Consider the following 18,993-nt stretch of genomic DNA (forward strand, 5'->3'; position numbering starts at 1 on the left):
TATCCAGTTACATTAAAGGAGATAGCAAAAAAGGTAAGTAAACCCTTAACCATAATTTATGGGAGCTTCCTTGGACTAAGGGAAGGTCTATGGACTGGAGATGTGCAAATGTATCTCCAATTCACAAAGGAGGATCAAAGAGTAACACAAGTAATTACAGACCTGTTAGTTTAACTTCTGTTCCAGGAAAATTAATGGAAGCACTGCAGGATCATCTAGACAAGACTGCAGTTATAGTTCAGACATAGCATGGGTTTGTTAAGAGGAAGTCTTGTCTGACCAATATGATCGGATACTATGATGTGGTCACAAAAGAACTGGATGCAAAAACTAATTTTGATATCATTTACTTGGATTTTAGGAAAGCTTTTGATACTGTTGCATATCAAAAACTACTTTACAAATTAGAGCAGTATGGCATTATGGGAAAATTGCTGCTATTAGCATTAGTAGAGGCATATGATGCAAGAAAGCAAGCTTATGTAGCATCAGCCAAAAAAAAAAAAAACCTCCCATTTCACCCCTCCAGCTCAGCCTTAAATTTATTTAGGCTATCAACTCCACAAAAATAGATGGAAGTCTGTTATTATTATTATTATTATTATTATTAGCTATATGGTGCAAGGAAGCCTGAGGCTTATGCTGCACCGCCAAAAAAAAAAATTTCCCCAGTTACCCTAAGAGAGAGAGAGAGAGAGAGAGAGAAAAGTAAAAGGGAATCACCAAGAAAGAGAAGAATGATGATATCCAGCTCAGAACCCTGGGTGTGCCAAACCCATACTCACTAGATGTGAGCCCCTGGGGTTATTCCACCAATCAACTACCCGCTGGCTAAAGACAAATTCTGCACATCTATTCTACAATTTGAATATTTCCTCATTTTCCTAAATTTGAATCTGTGCCCCCTCAGGTCTTAATCTGAGCAAGAGGAAGAATGCCATCTGCATTCAGCTTGCTCAACCCATTCAAGGCCTTATACACCTCATTCAGATCACCTTGTAGGTGCCTACTCTCCAGGTGCTGCAATTTGCAGAACTTAAGCCTTTCTTGGTAAGAGCACCCCTTTGTTCCCCCTCACCAATCTTGTTGCTTTTCTTTGTACTCGTTCTAGCAACTCTACATCCTTCCTAAAATGAGGCCTCCAGACCTATGCACAGTATTCTAGGTGTGTGCCTGACCATTGCCTTGTATAATGGGATAAGCACCTCCCTGTCCCTGCTAGCAAAATTCCTATATATCATTGAAAAGACTCCATGATCTGCCCTGGCAGTTCATCTGCAATGATCAGCAAACTTCATATTTGACTGCACAATTGTCCCCAGGTCTTTTTCACTTTCCACTTCCCTGAGTGTAATACCACACAGTTGGTATGTTTCTCTTCGGTTACTGCTTCGCATATGCAGTACTTTGCATTTGTCAATGTTAAACTTCAGCTGCCACTTCTCAGCCCATTTGCCCAACTTATCTAGATCCAATTGGAGTATCATACTTGTCTTTACTGCCATTAACACCCTGCCAACCTTTGTATCATCTGTAAATTTGGACATTAAACCTGATATACCTTCATCAATATCACTGATAAATATACAAAACAACAATGGGCACAACACCGAACTCTGCAGAACTCTACTAATAACATTTGTCCACAAAGAGCAGTGTTCATTGATTACCACTCTCTGTCGTCTCCCACTCAATCATCCCTTTATCCATTATAGCAACTTACCCTATGCCATACCTCTCCAATTTATACAGCAGTCTTCCATGTGCAACAGTATTCCTGAAATCCAAGTACATGATATCAAAATTATTTTTGGCATTCAGTTCCTTTGTGACAACATCATAGTATCCAATCAAATTGGTCAGACAACACCTCTAACAAACCCATGCCATACCTTAACTATTACTGCAGTCTTGTCTATATGATCCTACAATGCTTCTTTAACCAGTGATTCCATTATTTTCCCTGGAACACAAGTTAAACTAACAGGTCTATAGTTACTTGTGTCACCTTTTGAAGCCCTTTGTGAATTGAGGATACATTTGCATATCTCCAGTCCATGGACCTTCCCTGAGTCCAAGGAAGCTCTCATAAATTATGGCTAAGGGTTTGCTTACCTTCTTTGCTACCTCCTTTAATGTAACTGGATAGACCCCATCCATCCTAGGTGTCTTTCTTATGTTTAACTTCAACACTTTCTCCTCCACTTTGCTCTCAGTTATTACAAAATCACTTAGCTTCCTGTTAGATTTTGATAAACTTCTAGCATACCTCTCCCTGAATAACTCCTCATGTGTGAATACAGAGGCAAAATACTCATTCAGTTTATCAACTACTTGAGCAGGATAGTCGAATAGTTGAACCATCTATGTTAAGTGCACCAATCTGATTCATCCCTTTCCTTCTAGAGTTTACATAAGTAAAGAACTCTTTGCTGTTTTTCTTTGCATCCTTTGTCAAGGATTTCTCGTAATCTGCCTAACCTCCTTTGTGACTTAATAACAGACTAGTTTGTATATGAAATAGGCTTCTGTGTCACTTGATACTTTATATGCATCCCATACATTTTTCTTCTCTGCCACAAGCCTCATTAGTTCTATGGATAAAGGGAGGTTTAAATGGTAGAAGACAGAGTGGTAATCACTGGACACTGCTCTTTGTGGACTAATGTTATTAGTGGAGCCCTCCCCTGGGTTCGGTGTTGGGTCCTATTTATTATTGATATTATTGTTTTCTATATTTATTAATGATAATGATGAAGGTATATCAGGTTTATTAATATTCAGGTTTGTAGACAATACAAAGTTCAATAGGGTTGTTAATGACCCTAATGACAGTGCACTACTGGAACAGGATCTAAAATAGTTGAGCAGATGGGCTGAGAGGTGGCAACTGAAGTTTAACATTGACAAATTTAAAGTATTGCATATGGGTAACAGTCACTACAGAGTAACATATCAACTGTGTGGTACTACACTCAGTGGGGTAGATAATGAAAAAGACCTGGTGATAATTGTGCAGACAGATATGAAGTTTTTGAACCAAGCAGACAGTCTGCAAAACAGTTAGCTCATGGTGTCTTGTCAATGATATACTGGAATTTTTATAGCAGGTATAAGGAGGTGATTATCCCCTTGTATAAGGCAATGGTCAGGCCACACCTTCAGTACTGTATACAGGTCTGGAGGCCTCATTTTAGGAAGAATGTATAGTTGCTCAAAAGAGTACAGAGAAGGACAACGAGATTGGTGAATGAAACAAAGGATTTCTCTTATGAAGAAAGCTTAAGTTCTGCAAATTGCAATGTCTAGAGACTAGGAACCTGTGAGGTGATCTGATTGAGATGTATAAGATGTTGACTGCTTAAATAAATTCAAAGCAAATCTAGATAAACATTTGGAGTGATTGGATGAATGAAATGGGAAAGGTTTTTTGGGCTATTGCAGTATAAGCTTGCTTTCTTGCATATGTCCCTACTAATGCTAAAAGTTTTTTGTAAATCAAACTTAGATTGAATTCAAAGAATTTTGTTTTAAGGTTAATTTTATATATGTAAATAACTGTAATACGTAAACATTTACCAGCTGTCTCTGCGATATCATCATCACGAAAGGTCAATTAGGTCACAAGAACTTGATTTGTTTATGGGTGAAACATATATATATATATATATATATATATATATATATATATATATATATATATATATATATATTACACTAAAATCCTGAAATCTATTACCGTCAGTTCATACTATTAAAAACTAAGAACTCTTAAAATGTTCAGTAAAACTAATTTTTACTAGTAAGAACTAGAAACTACTGTGCTTGCTGGTAAAAACTCGAACCTAAAGTGTAACTCTTAGTATTTACTGACATTTTAATAAAAACTAATTCCTTCCAAATTGGTGTAACTGGATAGATCTCGTCCACCTTGGGTGCCTTTTTTACGTTTATCTTCAACAATTTCTCCTCCACTTTCCTCTCAGTTATTACAAAATCATCTAGCTCACTGTCAGAGTTTTACTCACCTGTGGCATTCCCCTCGCTGAATAACTCCTCATGTATGAATGTCGATGCAAAATATTCATTTAGTTTTTTAGCTACCTGAGCAGGATCATCAACAGTTGAACCATCGATATCAAGTGGACCAATCTGATTCATCCCTTTCCTTCTACAGTTTACATAAGTAATGAACTCTTTGCCGTTTTTATTTGCATCCTTTGCAAGATTTCTTGTAATCTGCCTTCGCCTGCCTAATCTCCTTTGTAACTTGGTTACAGATCAACTTATATCTATCATAGGCTTCTGTGTCACGTGTTAATTTATATGTATCCCATGCATTTTTCTTCTCTGCCGTATGTCTCATTAGTTCATCTGACATCCATTTAGGCCTAAACCTTGAACAATATTTCTTAGTTGGTATGTAAAGCCTAGTAGCTTCCAAGATAAGTTCTTTGAATGCTCCCCATTTTGAATTTGCTGTTGGTAACGTCATCAGTTGGTCCCACTGTATAGAATTTAAATACTGTCTCAGACCATCGTAGTTGCCTTTACGAAAGCAAAAACCCTTCCCTTTACCCCTAATGGTAGTTACCTCTTTGTGTAAATCCCACTTCAGCACACTGTGATCATTGCCACCTAGTGGTTCCTTTATCTGCAGATTCTTAATGAATGAAGAATCACTACTGATAATCAAATCAACAGTATTACTCCCTCTAGTTGCCTCCCAAACATGCTGATGTAGAAAACAATCATCCAATAAATCCACAAAAGCCTTGCTAGTGTGTGAGTGACCAACCCACAAATTCCAGTCAATATCTGGGAAATTAAAATCCTCCATTATACGACTCTCTGATTTACTGGCCCACTCTATTTCCCTCTTGACATCACTGGACACTGCACTGTCTAGCGATGTCGACTGGCTTTACTTCCTTGGATTTTCTGTGTTTCTTAACTAATAGCATAACCCCTCCTCCCTTTCTATCCTTTCTGTACACATTGTACTCCCCAAATTCCAGTTCTGCATTCCTTATATATGTGTGACACCACGTCTCTGATATCCCAACAATATCTGCCCTTGATGCTTTGAGCAATACATCAAATTCATCGAATTTATTTCCAAACTCCTAGCATTGGTGTACACGCAAGTATACATGCACCTGTTCCTATTCTTAGCTACCCTAACACAACCCATGTGTTTACTTGTACCACAATGACTCCCAGCAGTCTCTGAAATATCCTGCATCTTGTTTTCTAGGCTTCTGCTCATTCCAATAGAAGCAGTGCAAGAACCACTTTCACCTCTGCCAGTGGCTACTGTTAATCTATTAGTCCTTGTATCCCCCCAAGCTAGCAGTTTTCCGACCCACCTAATACTGCCTTGATAGTATCAGCAAATATTCTTGCACCCATTCTATTTAAGTGTATCCCATCCCTGTAGAAGCAGTCTCTCCTGTTAACAAGTACAGACCAGGCTGAAAAAAATTCTACCCCTTGAGCCATGCACAATCTTTCCAGGGGCGAATAGATCAACAAGACTCTCATCATATACTCCCTCCTATCGTGTCTGGGCAGAATTGCAGACACTTTCAAATTCAACCCTAATTCACGGCTTTTTTTCAACAGTTACCTGTACTTGTTAAGTAATTCTGCCAGTCTCCTACTCTTAATATCATTAGTAGGGACATGAATAAGGAGATAATTTGTCAACTTCTACATAAAGATTTAGAGAAAAGGAAAGTTTGTGCAAAATTTGTGCCACAAAGCCTCTTCAGAGCAGAAGCAATGAAGAGTCTCATCATGCAATGATAATCTTAATTTCTTTGACTGTATTACCACGGAAATAACTGTTGGGTGTTTCAGTATGACCAAGAGATGAAACATCAGAGAATGCAATGGACTTCTGTAAATAAAATTTTTTGGGCCTTGGTGATGATTCTGAAGTCCAGAATGAGGACGATGCTGATCAAGTTTTTTTAAAAAGAGGATGTGATTCACAAGGAATTTGTAACTGAAGGGGAGGGAGTCAATGCTGTGTTCTATGTACATGTGCTTCAAAGACTATTGAAGTGCATTTCCCATGTGAGGTCACAATTTTCAGAGAAAGGCAGCTTGTTCTTGTTACATGAAAATATCCTCACCCATTATCAAAAAATAATTTTGACATCATATACTTGAATTTCAGGAAAACTTTTGACACTGTTGCACATGGAAGGTTACTGTACAAATTGGAGCAGTGTGGTATAAAGGTAAGTTTCTACAATGGATAAAAGGGTGGTTGAGTGGGAGAAGAGACAGTGGTAATCAATGGATGCTGCTCTTCTTGAACTAATGTTATTAGTGGAGTCCTCCAGGGTTCGGTGTAAGGGCCACTGTTGTTTTGTATATTTATCAATGATATTGATGAAGGTATATCAGGCTTAATGTCGAAGTTTGCAGATGATACAAAAGTTGGTAAGATTGTTAATGACAGTAATGGCAGTGTGCTACTGCAACAGGATCTAGAAAATTTGGGCAGATAGGGTGAGAAGTGACAACTGAAGTTTAACAGTGACAAATGCAAAGTACTACATATGGGTAGAAGTAACCCCAGAGAAATGTACTGTGTGGTATTACACCTAGGGTGGTAGAAAATGAAAAAGATCTGGGAGTAATTGTGCAGTCAGATATGAAGTTTTCTGAGCAATGCAGACAGAGCAGGCATGGAGTATTGTCAATGATATACAGGAATTTTGCTAGTAGGGAAAAAGAGGCGATTATCCCTTTGTATAAGGCAATGGTTAAGCCATGTCTTGAGTACTGCATACAGATCTGGAGGCCTCATTTTAGGAAGGATGTAGAGTTGCTTGAGCATGTACAGAGACAGGCAACAAGATTGGTGAGGGGGAGCGAAGGGGTCCTCTTACCAAGAAAGGCTTAATTTCTGCAAAATGCAGCAGTTGGAGACTAGGCACCTGCTAGGTGATCTGATCGAGGTGTATAAAGCTTTGAATGGGTTGAGCACACTGAATTCTGATCGGATCCTTCCACTTGCTAAGATTATGAACCTGAGGGGGCATAAATTCAAATTGAGGAAAAACAGTTGTAGAACAGATGTGCAGAAATTTGCCTTTAGCCAGCGGGTGGTTAATTCCTGGAAACAACTTCCATCTGTCATTGTGGAAGTTGATAGTTTAACCCCTTCCCGGAACATTTTTTTCCGGAAAATGTGCTGTAATGGATCGACTTTTTTTATTTTACAGATTAAAAGTATGCATCATGCGAATACTTGTATAGTTCTTTGTATTTTTATTAAATTTTTCGTAAAAATACATGGGAGTAATTAACCCATTTGGGCTATCCCGAGTTATCGCATGTACACCAAAAAGTGTGCAAATTATACAGATTTTTTTTAATAAATTAGCACTTGAGCTAAAAAAAAGTCACAGAAAAAGTCTTCATTACTCATTATATAAATAAATTTAAAAAATCAAGTGGAACGCATAAGCATAATCGTAAACTAACTACATTCTGACACATGGGCGCCACAAGTGGACAGGTGAGGTAAGGTCATTTACAGGCGGCAGTTCAAGAGGCTGCCGAAATATTTTTCGATATTGTTTTTGTGAATTATTTTTGTGGGTTCAGTATTCTGCATTTAGGACAACAAATTATACTTTGCTTACTGGCGGCACAGGAATGCGTGCTACTGTTCTGACATTGCTGTACAATATAAGTAAAACTAAACCAGTTGTTTGCTGCCAGGCATAAGAAAATCCTAAGGACACTCGGGATTTGGCTGCCTAATGCAAAATTAGCCAGATAAATGTCAGAGAAAATATGTTTCAGTCCTAAAGTTGGAGGTATTATTGCTTGCTTCAGGTATTATTGTATTCCGAGATATTTCGTGTAGTTCCAAATAATTTTTAAAACTAAAAACAAGATATCTCGGGATAATCCATGAAGGGGCTTAAGTTTTGCAAATTAGAGCGTCTGGAGACTAGGCACCAGCGAGGTGATCTGATAGAGGTGTATAAAGCATTGAATGGTTTGAGCATGCTCAATGCTGATGGGATTCTTCCTCTTGCACAGAATAATCACCTGAGAGGGCATAAATTCAAATTGAGGAAAGACAGATGTAGGATAGACGTGCGGAAATTTGCCTTTAGCCAGTGGGTAGTTGGTTGGTGGAACAGACTTCCATCCCTTGTCGTGGAAGTCGATAGCCTAAATAAATTTAAGGCTCGCTGGACAGGTATTTCGAACGAACGAAGGGGTGATGTGGAAGTGGGTTTTGTTTTTTTTTTTTGCATCATATGTCTCTACTAATGCTAATGCTAAATGTATATGAAATATGACTAACACACTCTCTCTCTCTCTCTCTGTTTCTTTCTTTACATACAGTCAATATGTTTCATCCCATCCAAATTGTCATCCCTTGGGAGTTTTAAATCACTTCAATTTGCATTTCATCACCATTTCATTTGCAGTCTCTCAGACCTTCTCCCTTTGGTCATTCTCCCTGCCAGTACCTTTTACTGGTAAGCTTCTGTTAGCAGTTTTTTTGTAATATATAATTTTTCTATAAGCTTACGTTTACGTTTATTCTTTACAGCTTAGATTTGTGGCTTAGATTAGATAGGTGTTCCCTTCAGAACACCTATTTTAAGGTGTTCTGAAGCACCTTTATTTTAAGATTGCATGCTCAATCTTATTCTTCATTGACATAATTAATACATTACAGACTTTTAACTTTGGCACTTGGTATTATAATTTTCATACTTATAATGCATCTTTGTTTTAGTCTTCTATTAACTGCACTATTTTATTTTAAAATGACATCACAATAACTTTGATTGTTAATTGTAACTTCATCTATGCCCCCCCCCCAAGACATGGTGACATCCACTTAAATCTGATTATCAGCAGTGATCAATCGTGTATTAAAAATTTGCAGATAAAGGAACCACTAGGTGGCAGTGATAACAGTGTACTGATGTGGGATTTACTTAAAGATATAATTGCCATTAGGGGTAAAGGAAAGGGTTTTTGCTTCCGTAAAGGTGAGTACAGTCGTCTCACACAGTTTTTAAATTCTATACAGTGGGATCAACTGACAATGTTACCAACAGTAAATTCTAAGTGGGGAGCATTCAAGGAATTAATCGTGGAAGCTACTAAAAGTTTCATACCTATTTAGAAATATTGTTCAAGGTTTAGGCCTAAATGGTTATCAAATGAACAAATCAGACTCGTGACAGAGAAGAAAAATGCATGGGTTGCATATAAATTATCAAGCGACTCAGAAGCCTATGGTAGATATAACCTAGTCTGTAATCAGGTCACAAAGGAGGTTAGGCAGGCGAAGGCAGATTACGAGAAATCTTTGGCAAAGGATGCTAAGAAAAACAGCAAGGATTTCTTTACTTATATAAACTCTAAAAGGAAGCGGATGAATCTGATTGGTCCACATGATATCGATGGTTCGACTGTTGATGATCCTGCTCAGAGAGCAAACAAACTGAATGAGTATTTTGCATCTACATTCACACATGAGGAGTTATTAAGGTTTGAAAATGGCAGAAGGTTATCAAATTGTAGCAGGGTGCTCAATGATTTTGTAATAACTGAGAGAAAAGTAGAGAAGAAATTGTTGAAGTTAAACATAAGAAAGGCACCTGAGGTGGATGGGATCTATCCAGTTATATTAAAGGAGCGGCAAAGCAACTAAGCAAACCCTTAGCCATAATTATGAGAGCATTCTTGGACTCGGGAGGTTTCCACGAGCTGGAGATGTGCAAATGTATCCCCAATTCACAAAGGGGGATCGAAGGGTGACACGAGTAATTACAGACCAGTTAGTTTAACTTCTGTTTCAGGTAAAATAATGGAGTCACTGGTTAAAGATGCATTGCAGGATCATCCAGACAAGACTGCAGCAATAATTCAGACACAGCATGGGTTTGTTAAGGGAAAGTCTTGTCTGACAAATTTGATAGGATATTATGATGTGGTTACAAAGGAACTGGATGCAAAAAATAAATTTTGATATCATATATTTGAATTTTGGGAAAGCTTTTGACACTGTTGCGCATGGAAGACTATTATACAAATTGGAGCAGAATGGTATTAAGGTTAAGTTGCTACAATGGATAAAAGGATGGTTGAGTGGGAGAAGACAGAGGGTGGTAATTAATGGGTGCTGCTCTTCGTGGACTAATGTTATTAGTGGAGTCCCACATAGTTCAGTGTTGGGTCCTCTGTTGTTTTGTATATTTATCAATGATAGTGATGAAGGTATATCAGGCTTAGTGTTGAAGTTTGCAGATGATACAAAGGTTGGCAGGCTTGTTAATGACAGTAATGGCAGTGTGCTACTGCAACAGGATCTAGATAATTTGGGCAGATGGGCTAAAAAGTGGCAACTGAAGTTTAACATTGAAAAATGCAAAGTACCGCATATGGGTAGAAGTAACTCCAGAAACGTACCAACTGTGTGATTCTACACTTAAGGTGGTAGAAAATGAAAAAGGCCTGGGAGCAATTGTGCAGTCAGATATGAAGTTTTCTGAGAAATGCAGACAGGCTGCCAGGGCAGGTCATGGGGGTTTTGTCAATGATATATAGGAATTTTGCTAGCAGGGAAAAGGAGGTGATTGTCCCTCTCTATAAGGCAATGGTCACGCCATGCCTTGAGTACTGCATACAGGTCTGGAGGCCTCATTTTAGGAAGGATGTAGATTTGCTTGAGCGTGTACAGAGAAGGTCAACAAGATTGGTGAGGGGAAAGAAGGATCCTCTTACCAAGAGAGGCTTAAGTTCTGCAAATTGCAGTGGCTGAAGACTAAGCACCTGCGCAGTGATCTGGCTGAGTTGTATAAGGCCTTGAATAGATTGAGCACACTGAATTCTGATGCGATCCTTCCACTTGTTCAGATTATGAACCTAAGGGGGCATAAATTCAAATTAAGAAAAGACAGATGTAGAGTAGATGTGCGGAAATTTGCCTTTAACCAGCGGGTGGTTAATTGCTTGAACAAACTTCCATCTGTCGTTGTGTAAGTTGATAGGTTGAATAAATTTAAGGAGGAACTGGACAGGCATTTGGAGGGAATGGTGTGATTTTTTGGCTGATGCTGTATAAGCTCATACACTTGCTTTCTTGAATCACATGCCACTAACTACTGCTACTATCTCTATTGTGGTTATCTTGTTCTCTTGTAATTGTTCCAACAAACATACTTAGCAGCTACGTGTGGTTTGTAGTGTCTTTCTTTAAGAAAATTTCATTCGCTATGCAATACCATACATCGTACAAAGCTAATCAAAGCATATAATATTAGCAGAGTAAGAATTCCATTATTAGTTTTCAGTGTAGATGCTAATATATATCCTTAAATATATAATGGCAAGCAATAACAGAAGACCCACAGTTTTTTTTGTGAACAACTATCATATACATAAAGTCAGTTCTGTTGTCTGTGCCCAAGTGGTGAGGTGGAAGGTAACCACAGTCAAAGAATACATGCTTTGAGTGACCATGGTTCAAGTCAACAAGATTATTGTGCTGTTTCTTGTATTCTCTGTCTTGTGAACTTCTCTGATCACAATAGTTATGCCAGAGTATAAACAGAAAACTTATTTTAATTTAAATGTTACATTTAACTGATCTATTCACATCTCAGAAATATGTATAAAGAAATATTACTGAATTACATTAATACCACAGCATGTGGTGTTTACACAAAAAGGTAAGATAAGCTCAGATCTTTCTTTGCTTTTACATGGGGTCCTCTTACCAAGAAAGGCTTAAGTTCTACAAATTGCAAAGTCTGAAAACTAGTCACCTGCGAGGTGATCTGATTGAGGCCTTGAGTGGATTGAGCAGGCTCAATGCTTATGGGATTCTTCCTCTTGCTCAGATTACAAACCTGAGGGGGCATAAATTCAAATTGAGGAAAGACAGTTGTAGAATAGATGTGCAGAATTTTGCCTTTAGCCAGTAGGCAGTTATTATTATTATTATTATTCAGTTTATTAAGTTAGATTTCACCCCCTGTACAGCTGGTTGGCTAAAAGGGTGTACACATAAATTATTAATACATATTTAGATTTATAAAAACATAATTAGAAAAACATATACATTAAAAGGACAGCATACCAACTCAGGTATACATGTACTTATGTTAATATATATAGTTATACTATACTTGGAGTTGGCATAGTATAAGTACAGTAGAGCATCAGTTATCCAGAATAATTAAGGTCAGACCTCTTCCAGATAGCAAAATTTTCCGGATAATTGAACGTAAGGTAAAATTGAAAAAATTCTGTTATAATGTATTAAGGTAAAATAAAAAAAAATAAAAAAAAAACTTTAAATAGCATGAAAAGAACAAATTTATTTAATTAAAAAATAATAATAATAACTTATATATAAAAATTTGTACATTTACGTGGAAAAAATTTAAAGTAATGTTCGATCGTTTTTTGTGACCTATTTTTTTGCTGCTAAATCTCTCAAGTGCCTTAATGATAATTTGATTATATTGCATTTTTCCTTGTTTTCTGCCCATTTCAGTACTGTTTCTTTTCGTTGACATTTTACTGTAAAAAACTGAGAAAAATAATAAAATCGCTCAGTTTCAGGCCGCTATTATTCCTACCGAATCGGCGCCTCCGTAGCCAGGTGGGCAGGAGCAGCAGTGCGTAGCACACGCTTCTTGATTAGACCGGGGTTCGAACCCGTGACTACCAAATACGGGGGATGCGGAAAGGTCAGGGAATGACCACCGCATATCCCCAGAGCAATATGGCCTTAGTTGCTAATGCTCCTAAAAACCAGATAACAAACAACCTACCGAATCTGGAGCTAAACTAAACATAATATGAAATGAAGAGAACAAAGTATGTCATGGAAAATTGGGGTGAAGGAAGCGAATGACTAAACTATCACTTATGGTTTTCGAGAAAACCCATCAGTCCTAATCCAATATTTCACCAGATATATGACGTAAAAAAAAGACAGAAATACTTTCATACTGTAATAAACATTTCTCTCAAATACTAACATTAATAAAAAAAGAAAAATCAGCCCTTCAAATTATTCCGGATAACTGACATTCCAAATAGCTGACTTCCGAATAACCAACGTTCTACTGTATATATATATATATATATATTAACATGAGAGAGATAACTTAGATTTGAACATGTTATTATACACAGAAAAGTTTACAATATGAATTCAGTTACTCTATTAAAAAGATAGCCAAAATTTTCAAGCACAGAAATTTCTGAATGTATGCATCCGTAGATGGAGTGACATGATCATGTCAGGATTCACTGAAGACCAAGGCTTCAATGTAAGTCTGCCAGGATATCTTCCTGTATTTCTTGTCATACAATACAGGTAACTCTCAGTTTACGAACGAGTTCCGTTCCAAGATGTTGTTTGTTATGTGTATCTTGCATTCCTGAGCTTTTAGAGTATGTATTGTGTACGTTAGCAGCCATTTTAAAGCATTTAAACTATGTACTAAACATTGAATGGTCTATACAATACATTTTATTATAATGTATGTATGTTTTATGGTTTATCGCCTACAATACGTAACACAAAATAAAAAAATAAGATATTGCACTTGTTAATTTTAATTAAACACAAAGAGTTACAAAATAGAAATAAAGAAAATGAGTACAGTACTAACATAATATATGTACTGTACATACATATGTACCGCAGTCAACTTTTCCTCGTCAATATTTTCATCAGAGTTCAATATTTTCCACATAAGTGACACTAGGTGAAGATGAGGTAGATGGAAGGGCATCTGATAATGAAGAAACAACTGGGTTTCCACTTTTTTAAAATATGTTTTTATAGAAGATTGCACAGTAAGTTTCTTTTTTCTTCAAAAATCTCACTGTAGCATGCTAGACAGTCAACGCCTCTTTTCACTTTTGCAATTCTTTCCATATTTGAGTCTTCTTCTTCAAAGATTGTCAACCCATCATAAATTGATTTAAAAGTTGAAGCCATTTTCTCCCACGAGAAAACATTCTGCGCGGCGCGACATGTACACCAATGTTTATTTATTATTATTAATATCATTTTGTTTCCACATCAGTTGGCACCCCCTGGAACAGCCTGGTTTGGCTAGAATGGTGTACAATATGCAAATTCCAGTTGATTACATTGATTGGAATTGCAAGAGATTAAAACAGATTGAAAATACACAACAAAATAAAAATCAATAAATAAAATAAATAAATAACAAAACGGTGAATTCAGGGAAGCCTTTGCAGAGAATTCTTTTCACATGATGCTTATTGTTCGTGTTTATAGAGTTCTTTCACTATGTCCTGTCTATAGCGATTCAAGCTGCACAAAGATGAGGCATCAATTCCCAGGGTGTTATATATTCTGAATGTATTCACAGGAAACTGACCTAGGGTACTGCAAGTTTTGCAGAGAAGATTGTAAACAAGGTGTTGAACTGCACTGAGTTCATTCTGAAGTCCGAGGGTTTGCAGAAACATCCCAGATATTAGGCGAATCCATTTGGCTGCATAGAAGTTGTAGATTCCTCTCGTGATGATACTTTCCCCAGAGTTTAATGCCAAGGTTTGCATAGAGCTCGCTCCTAAAGATGGTGAAAGGGTAGCCCATCTCAGGAGCCAATATTCAACTCCCAGAAATCTCTTTAGTTGAGTAAAGGAGGCTCCTGACCAGAGTACCGAAGCATTGATCGTAGCCAAGTGGTCAGGCACGCGGGTGCATAAGTACACGTGCCTTGAATGACCGGGGGTTCAAGCCCATGACTGCTAAATACGGTGCTGTTTCTTGTATTCTATCTATCTTGTGAACTCCTCTGACCATTTGGTCGTCCCAGAGTATAAACAGAAAATTTATTTATTTAAATTTTTGGACGTATCCCAAAAAGAATCCTCGAGGCCTAAAATAGACCAACTCCTGCCAGATTACCCAGAACGCCACAAGCCTTTTTAGCCTGGCCATCTTGAGGTGGCCTTTGAAAAGTAATCATCCCACTTCAACCCCAAATCCATGTGGGAGTGAACCTTTTTAATGGCAGTCCCATTTATTGCGAGCATAATTTCATTAACAGTCCTTTTTGTGAAGGTCGTCTGAGCTGCTTTCTGAGGATTCAGTTTAAGTCCCAGATGTCCTAAATAATCCTGGAGTTCAAACAGTATTTACTATAAGATCTAGCCAGTATTTACTGGCTAGATTAGTTTTATTAACCAAGAACAGTTCAGTATAATTATCATATAATAATTTTCTGATAATTATTGTAATAAATACATATTTTAAAAGTTTATTTAAATCTTACAATTATGTTCACTAAAGTTTGCCATTTTGTTTTTATGACTTTAAGAAATTTTGAATGAATTGTGACATTTGTTATAGCGAATGTTTGTAAATCGAACATTCATAAATCGAGAGATGCCTGTAGTTTGTTGAAGTCAATTTGCAGCTTGTTGAAATGTTCAATAATATTTGCTGGAAACATTTCAGTCAGACGAGGTTCATAAGAGTTGATCTTTAACATTTATTATGTCACTCTCTAGGATATCCATCCTAGAATCATCTCATCTAGCATATCCATCCTAGATGAGATGATTTCTTTCGTGTTGGGGGAATCCATCCTAGAATCATCTCATCTAGCATATCCATCCTAGATGAGATGATTTCTTTCGTGTTGGGGGAATCCATCCTATTAGTAGTTTTGCAAGAGTGATGAAGTTCTTTTCTAGAATTTTGATTTTCCATTGTGTCATGTTTGCAAGTAGTATAGATCTAGAGATGGTGAATGGGTTACCGTGGATATTGTTCAACCGCCTCAGAACTCAATAGCCAGGAATTCCTTTGCAATACTTCACGGGGGCTGCGGACTATAGCTCAGATGCTTATAAAGCAATGGGAATGAGAACCTTTCAATGTATTTGCAAATGACGGATGTATTCTGTTTATTGCTGGAACAAAATTCCATCTGTCATTGTGCAAGTTGACAGCTTAAATAAATTCAAAGAAATGGATAAATTTTTAGAGCGAATGACTGTGTAAAATGGGATTTTTTTTTTTTTTTTTTTGGCTGATGCTGTATAAGCTTGCTTTCTTCCATCATATGCTACTAATGCTAATCCTAATTTTTATATATGCTACTAATGCTAATCCTAATTATTATATACATAATAATCTAAATTTAGTATACAAAATATCATTACATGATCTCATTTTGCATTCTGTTATCAAAATAATGCAGATCACAGTTTACAGAACAATCTTGATTTAAAATCATTATCAAAGTAAAACTATTACAATCATTTTTGTTTTAAATAAAATAAAAAAAGTTTTTATTACCATAAAACTTCATAATATTTGCATTATATCAGTTATATTTTAGTTGCCAATTGATATTTATGTAAGTTATTTGGGTCGGGGGTATGGATATGGCATTCATTTTATTTATTTATAATATAGAATGTATATATTATGTAATCATGGTAATAAAATTATATATAAACAGGTATATCAACACTACTACAAAAGTAAAAATGAAAAGTGATGCAACTCAAAAAAAAAAAAAAAAGTTGCATATGGAATTCAAATTCTGACATAAACAACTATGAGGATACAAATTTTAAGTTACAACTTCATCCTAGGTTTCAAATGAAATAAATGATTATGGTCAATTTTGAAGTACTAATTATATCAAGGTTCAGCAATACATTTGATTATATATGTATGCTTTAATAAGATTCATAAAAACAAAGTGATAGGAAATCAAATTAACAATCCATATTCATTTAATTCATAACCTGGCTGACGAAATACCCAACTGCATTCCATTTCAATAGTGTTAGTCCGAATTAATTTACAACTTAATATTAAACAAACCCAAGTACATTAATTAATTAATATTAAGCATTAATTGATATTAATGCAAAAAAGTACATTACTAATAGTGTGTGTGTGTACTAGACACAAATTCAAAGCTAGCAATTTATTGGTCTTAACAACCGCGCTGTTTTACAAATTTTGAAAGGATTTTAGAAAACTGCTAACATGAATCGCCATTAAAATTATTATACTATACCTATAGTAATTTATTTTGCTATTTTTTCATGTCATGGGCCCAAAACAAACGACCATAACATTATCAAAGCTCGAAAGGTCATTCGTTTCACCTGTTATTTTTGTCAGTGTGGAGTACAATTAATCAACCCCCCCCCCTCCTCCGCATCAAGCAGTTATTTTTAGCTGCTTTGCATCTTTTGTTTTAACTATTAATGCACGTTAGCAAAACTAAAATATTGTATGCCACATATTGTTTCAAATAAATTAAAGAAACACAAACAATCGCTACAACACTATTCCAATATTCTATTAGCAGAATGAAAGAGAACGTTAACTGCGAAGTCAGCATACTACGTACGATGATCTAAAAAGCATATCACAGAAACATTACTTTGAAACAACTGATCCAACGCAGAAATAAGCTACAAAATTTAAACTTACCAATACAACCAGACTATTTTATAAGAACTGCAGAACAAAAATCGCAAACCACTAAAATGGAAACTCCAAGTTACTCAACTAAGACATCCAATTACGGTCTGCAGACACGTACAGAGCGCCACCTATATTTTTTAATGAAAAGTAACAACACAATTATGGCATTTAAAACTTCCAAAAGTGACATTGCTATTAATGAACTTTATACATAGCCTCTCTTTATGAAAGTAATTTAAATGTCAGTCGTATTTGATATATGATCGGAAGTGAACATTTGGTAACAGTCGTGGTCAAAATAAATTTCCCTTCCTTTTGCACTATTTAGCAGTCATAAGTAGGTCACGACGAATGTACAAATAAACATGGACACGATTTGATAAAACGTTCCAGAAAAAATCGAAAAACTTTGCAACCTCCATCCCGAAAGCATATACAAAAACCCTTCTTACAAACAAGATATTTTCTGCAACTTTGCAACCTCCATCCCGAAAGCAGATGCAAACATCCTTCTTATGATAAAGATATTTTCTGCAATACTGTAAACAGTAAAAATTGACCAGAAACTGGTATGTTAAAAATTGGATAGAAATGGTGATAGAAAACAAAGCAACATACCCATTATCTAAATTCTACGATATTCATTTACAACATATTTTTGTGGATATCCTTAGCATCTACATTACTCCAATCCTCCTAATGATATCGGCTCAGAACATTTAACACGGAACTTCACATTAGACATGCAGACATTATTTGATTATTATTTCCGAGGATTTTAACATTCCCGATTCTTCTTCAAAAAGTTTAAATGATTATTATTATTGATTATTATTATTTTTTTTTCAAAAGTTAAAATCTATGTTTAATGTAAAATATTTAAACAGAGTGAAGAGGTTCTTGTGCCTCATACATAGCTTAGGGCTGTACTAGACGGGCGCTTAAAGCATGGTGATGGAAACGCCTTCTAATGTCCAGTTTTACAGAAAGCAGAGGGGAAAAGCTATGCAAACTAGACAAGCGTTACAAACGACGAATTGAATGACGTTAGCTGGAGTTCAACGCCTGCCAACGACGTCGGTGGCGTTGAAAACGCCAGCTACTTGACGTTTATATAGCCTGAGGAGAAATTTTCTCGATAAGCCTTCATTCGTTTGCTATACTTTGGGGATTACGATGACTGACACAGAGAAGTTTATTTGTGATTGGGAAAGGAGGTCTGCCAACACGGCATTAAAAACTCCTCCTCCAACCAAGAAATAAAGGCAAAGTGTTGTATTGAAATTGGAAAAGAAATGTTCCCGAATTGGGATGAACTATGTAATGATAAGAAGAATCAGAAAGCTAAGTTCTGAACGTTATATTTTATTAACTATATAGTATCGGTGTAAATACACCATAGTTAACCCATAAATTTGAACTACGTAAGTAGTGTAGAGGGCATCGTTTTAATTGTATCTCATATTATGAGATACAAT

The 18,993-nt window shown here is 36.3% G+C and overlaps 1 protein-coding gene across 1 annotated transcript in view; it reads right to left on the reverse strand.

Moving 5' to 3' along the window:
* The window catches only part of LOC150091961 (pleckstrin homology domain-containing family B member 2-like), a 183,800-nt gene extending 166,190 nt beyond the window's left edge, over positions 1-17,610 (reverse strand). The window contains exon 1 of the mRNA XM_090377547.1: positions 17,522-17,610. The gene's annotated coding sequence lies outside the window, so the exon portion shown is untranslated. The remainder of the gene's footprint in view (positions 1-17,521) is intronic.
* Between the last annotated feature and the right edge of the window lie 1,383 nt (positions 17,611-18,993).

This window comes from Mastigoproctus giganteus, chromosome 1 (assembly GCF_048544385.1).
Source record: "Mastigoproctus giganteus isolate SK-2022 chromosome 1, ASM4854438v1, whole genome shotgun sequence".
NCBI classification, from domain to species: Eukaryota; Metazoa; Arthropoda; class Arachnida; order Uropygi; family Thelyphonidae; genus Mastigoproctus; species Mastigoproctus giganteus.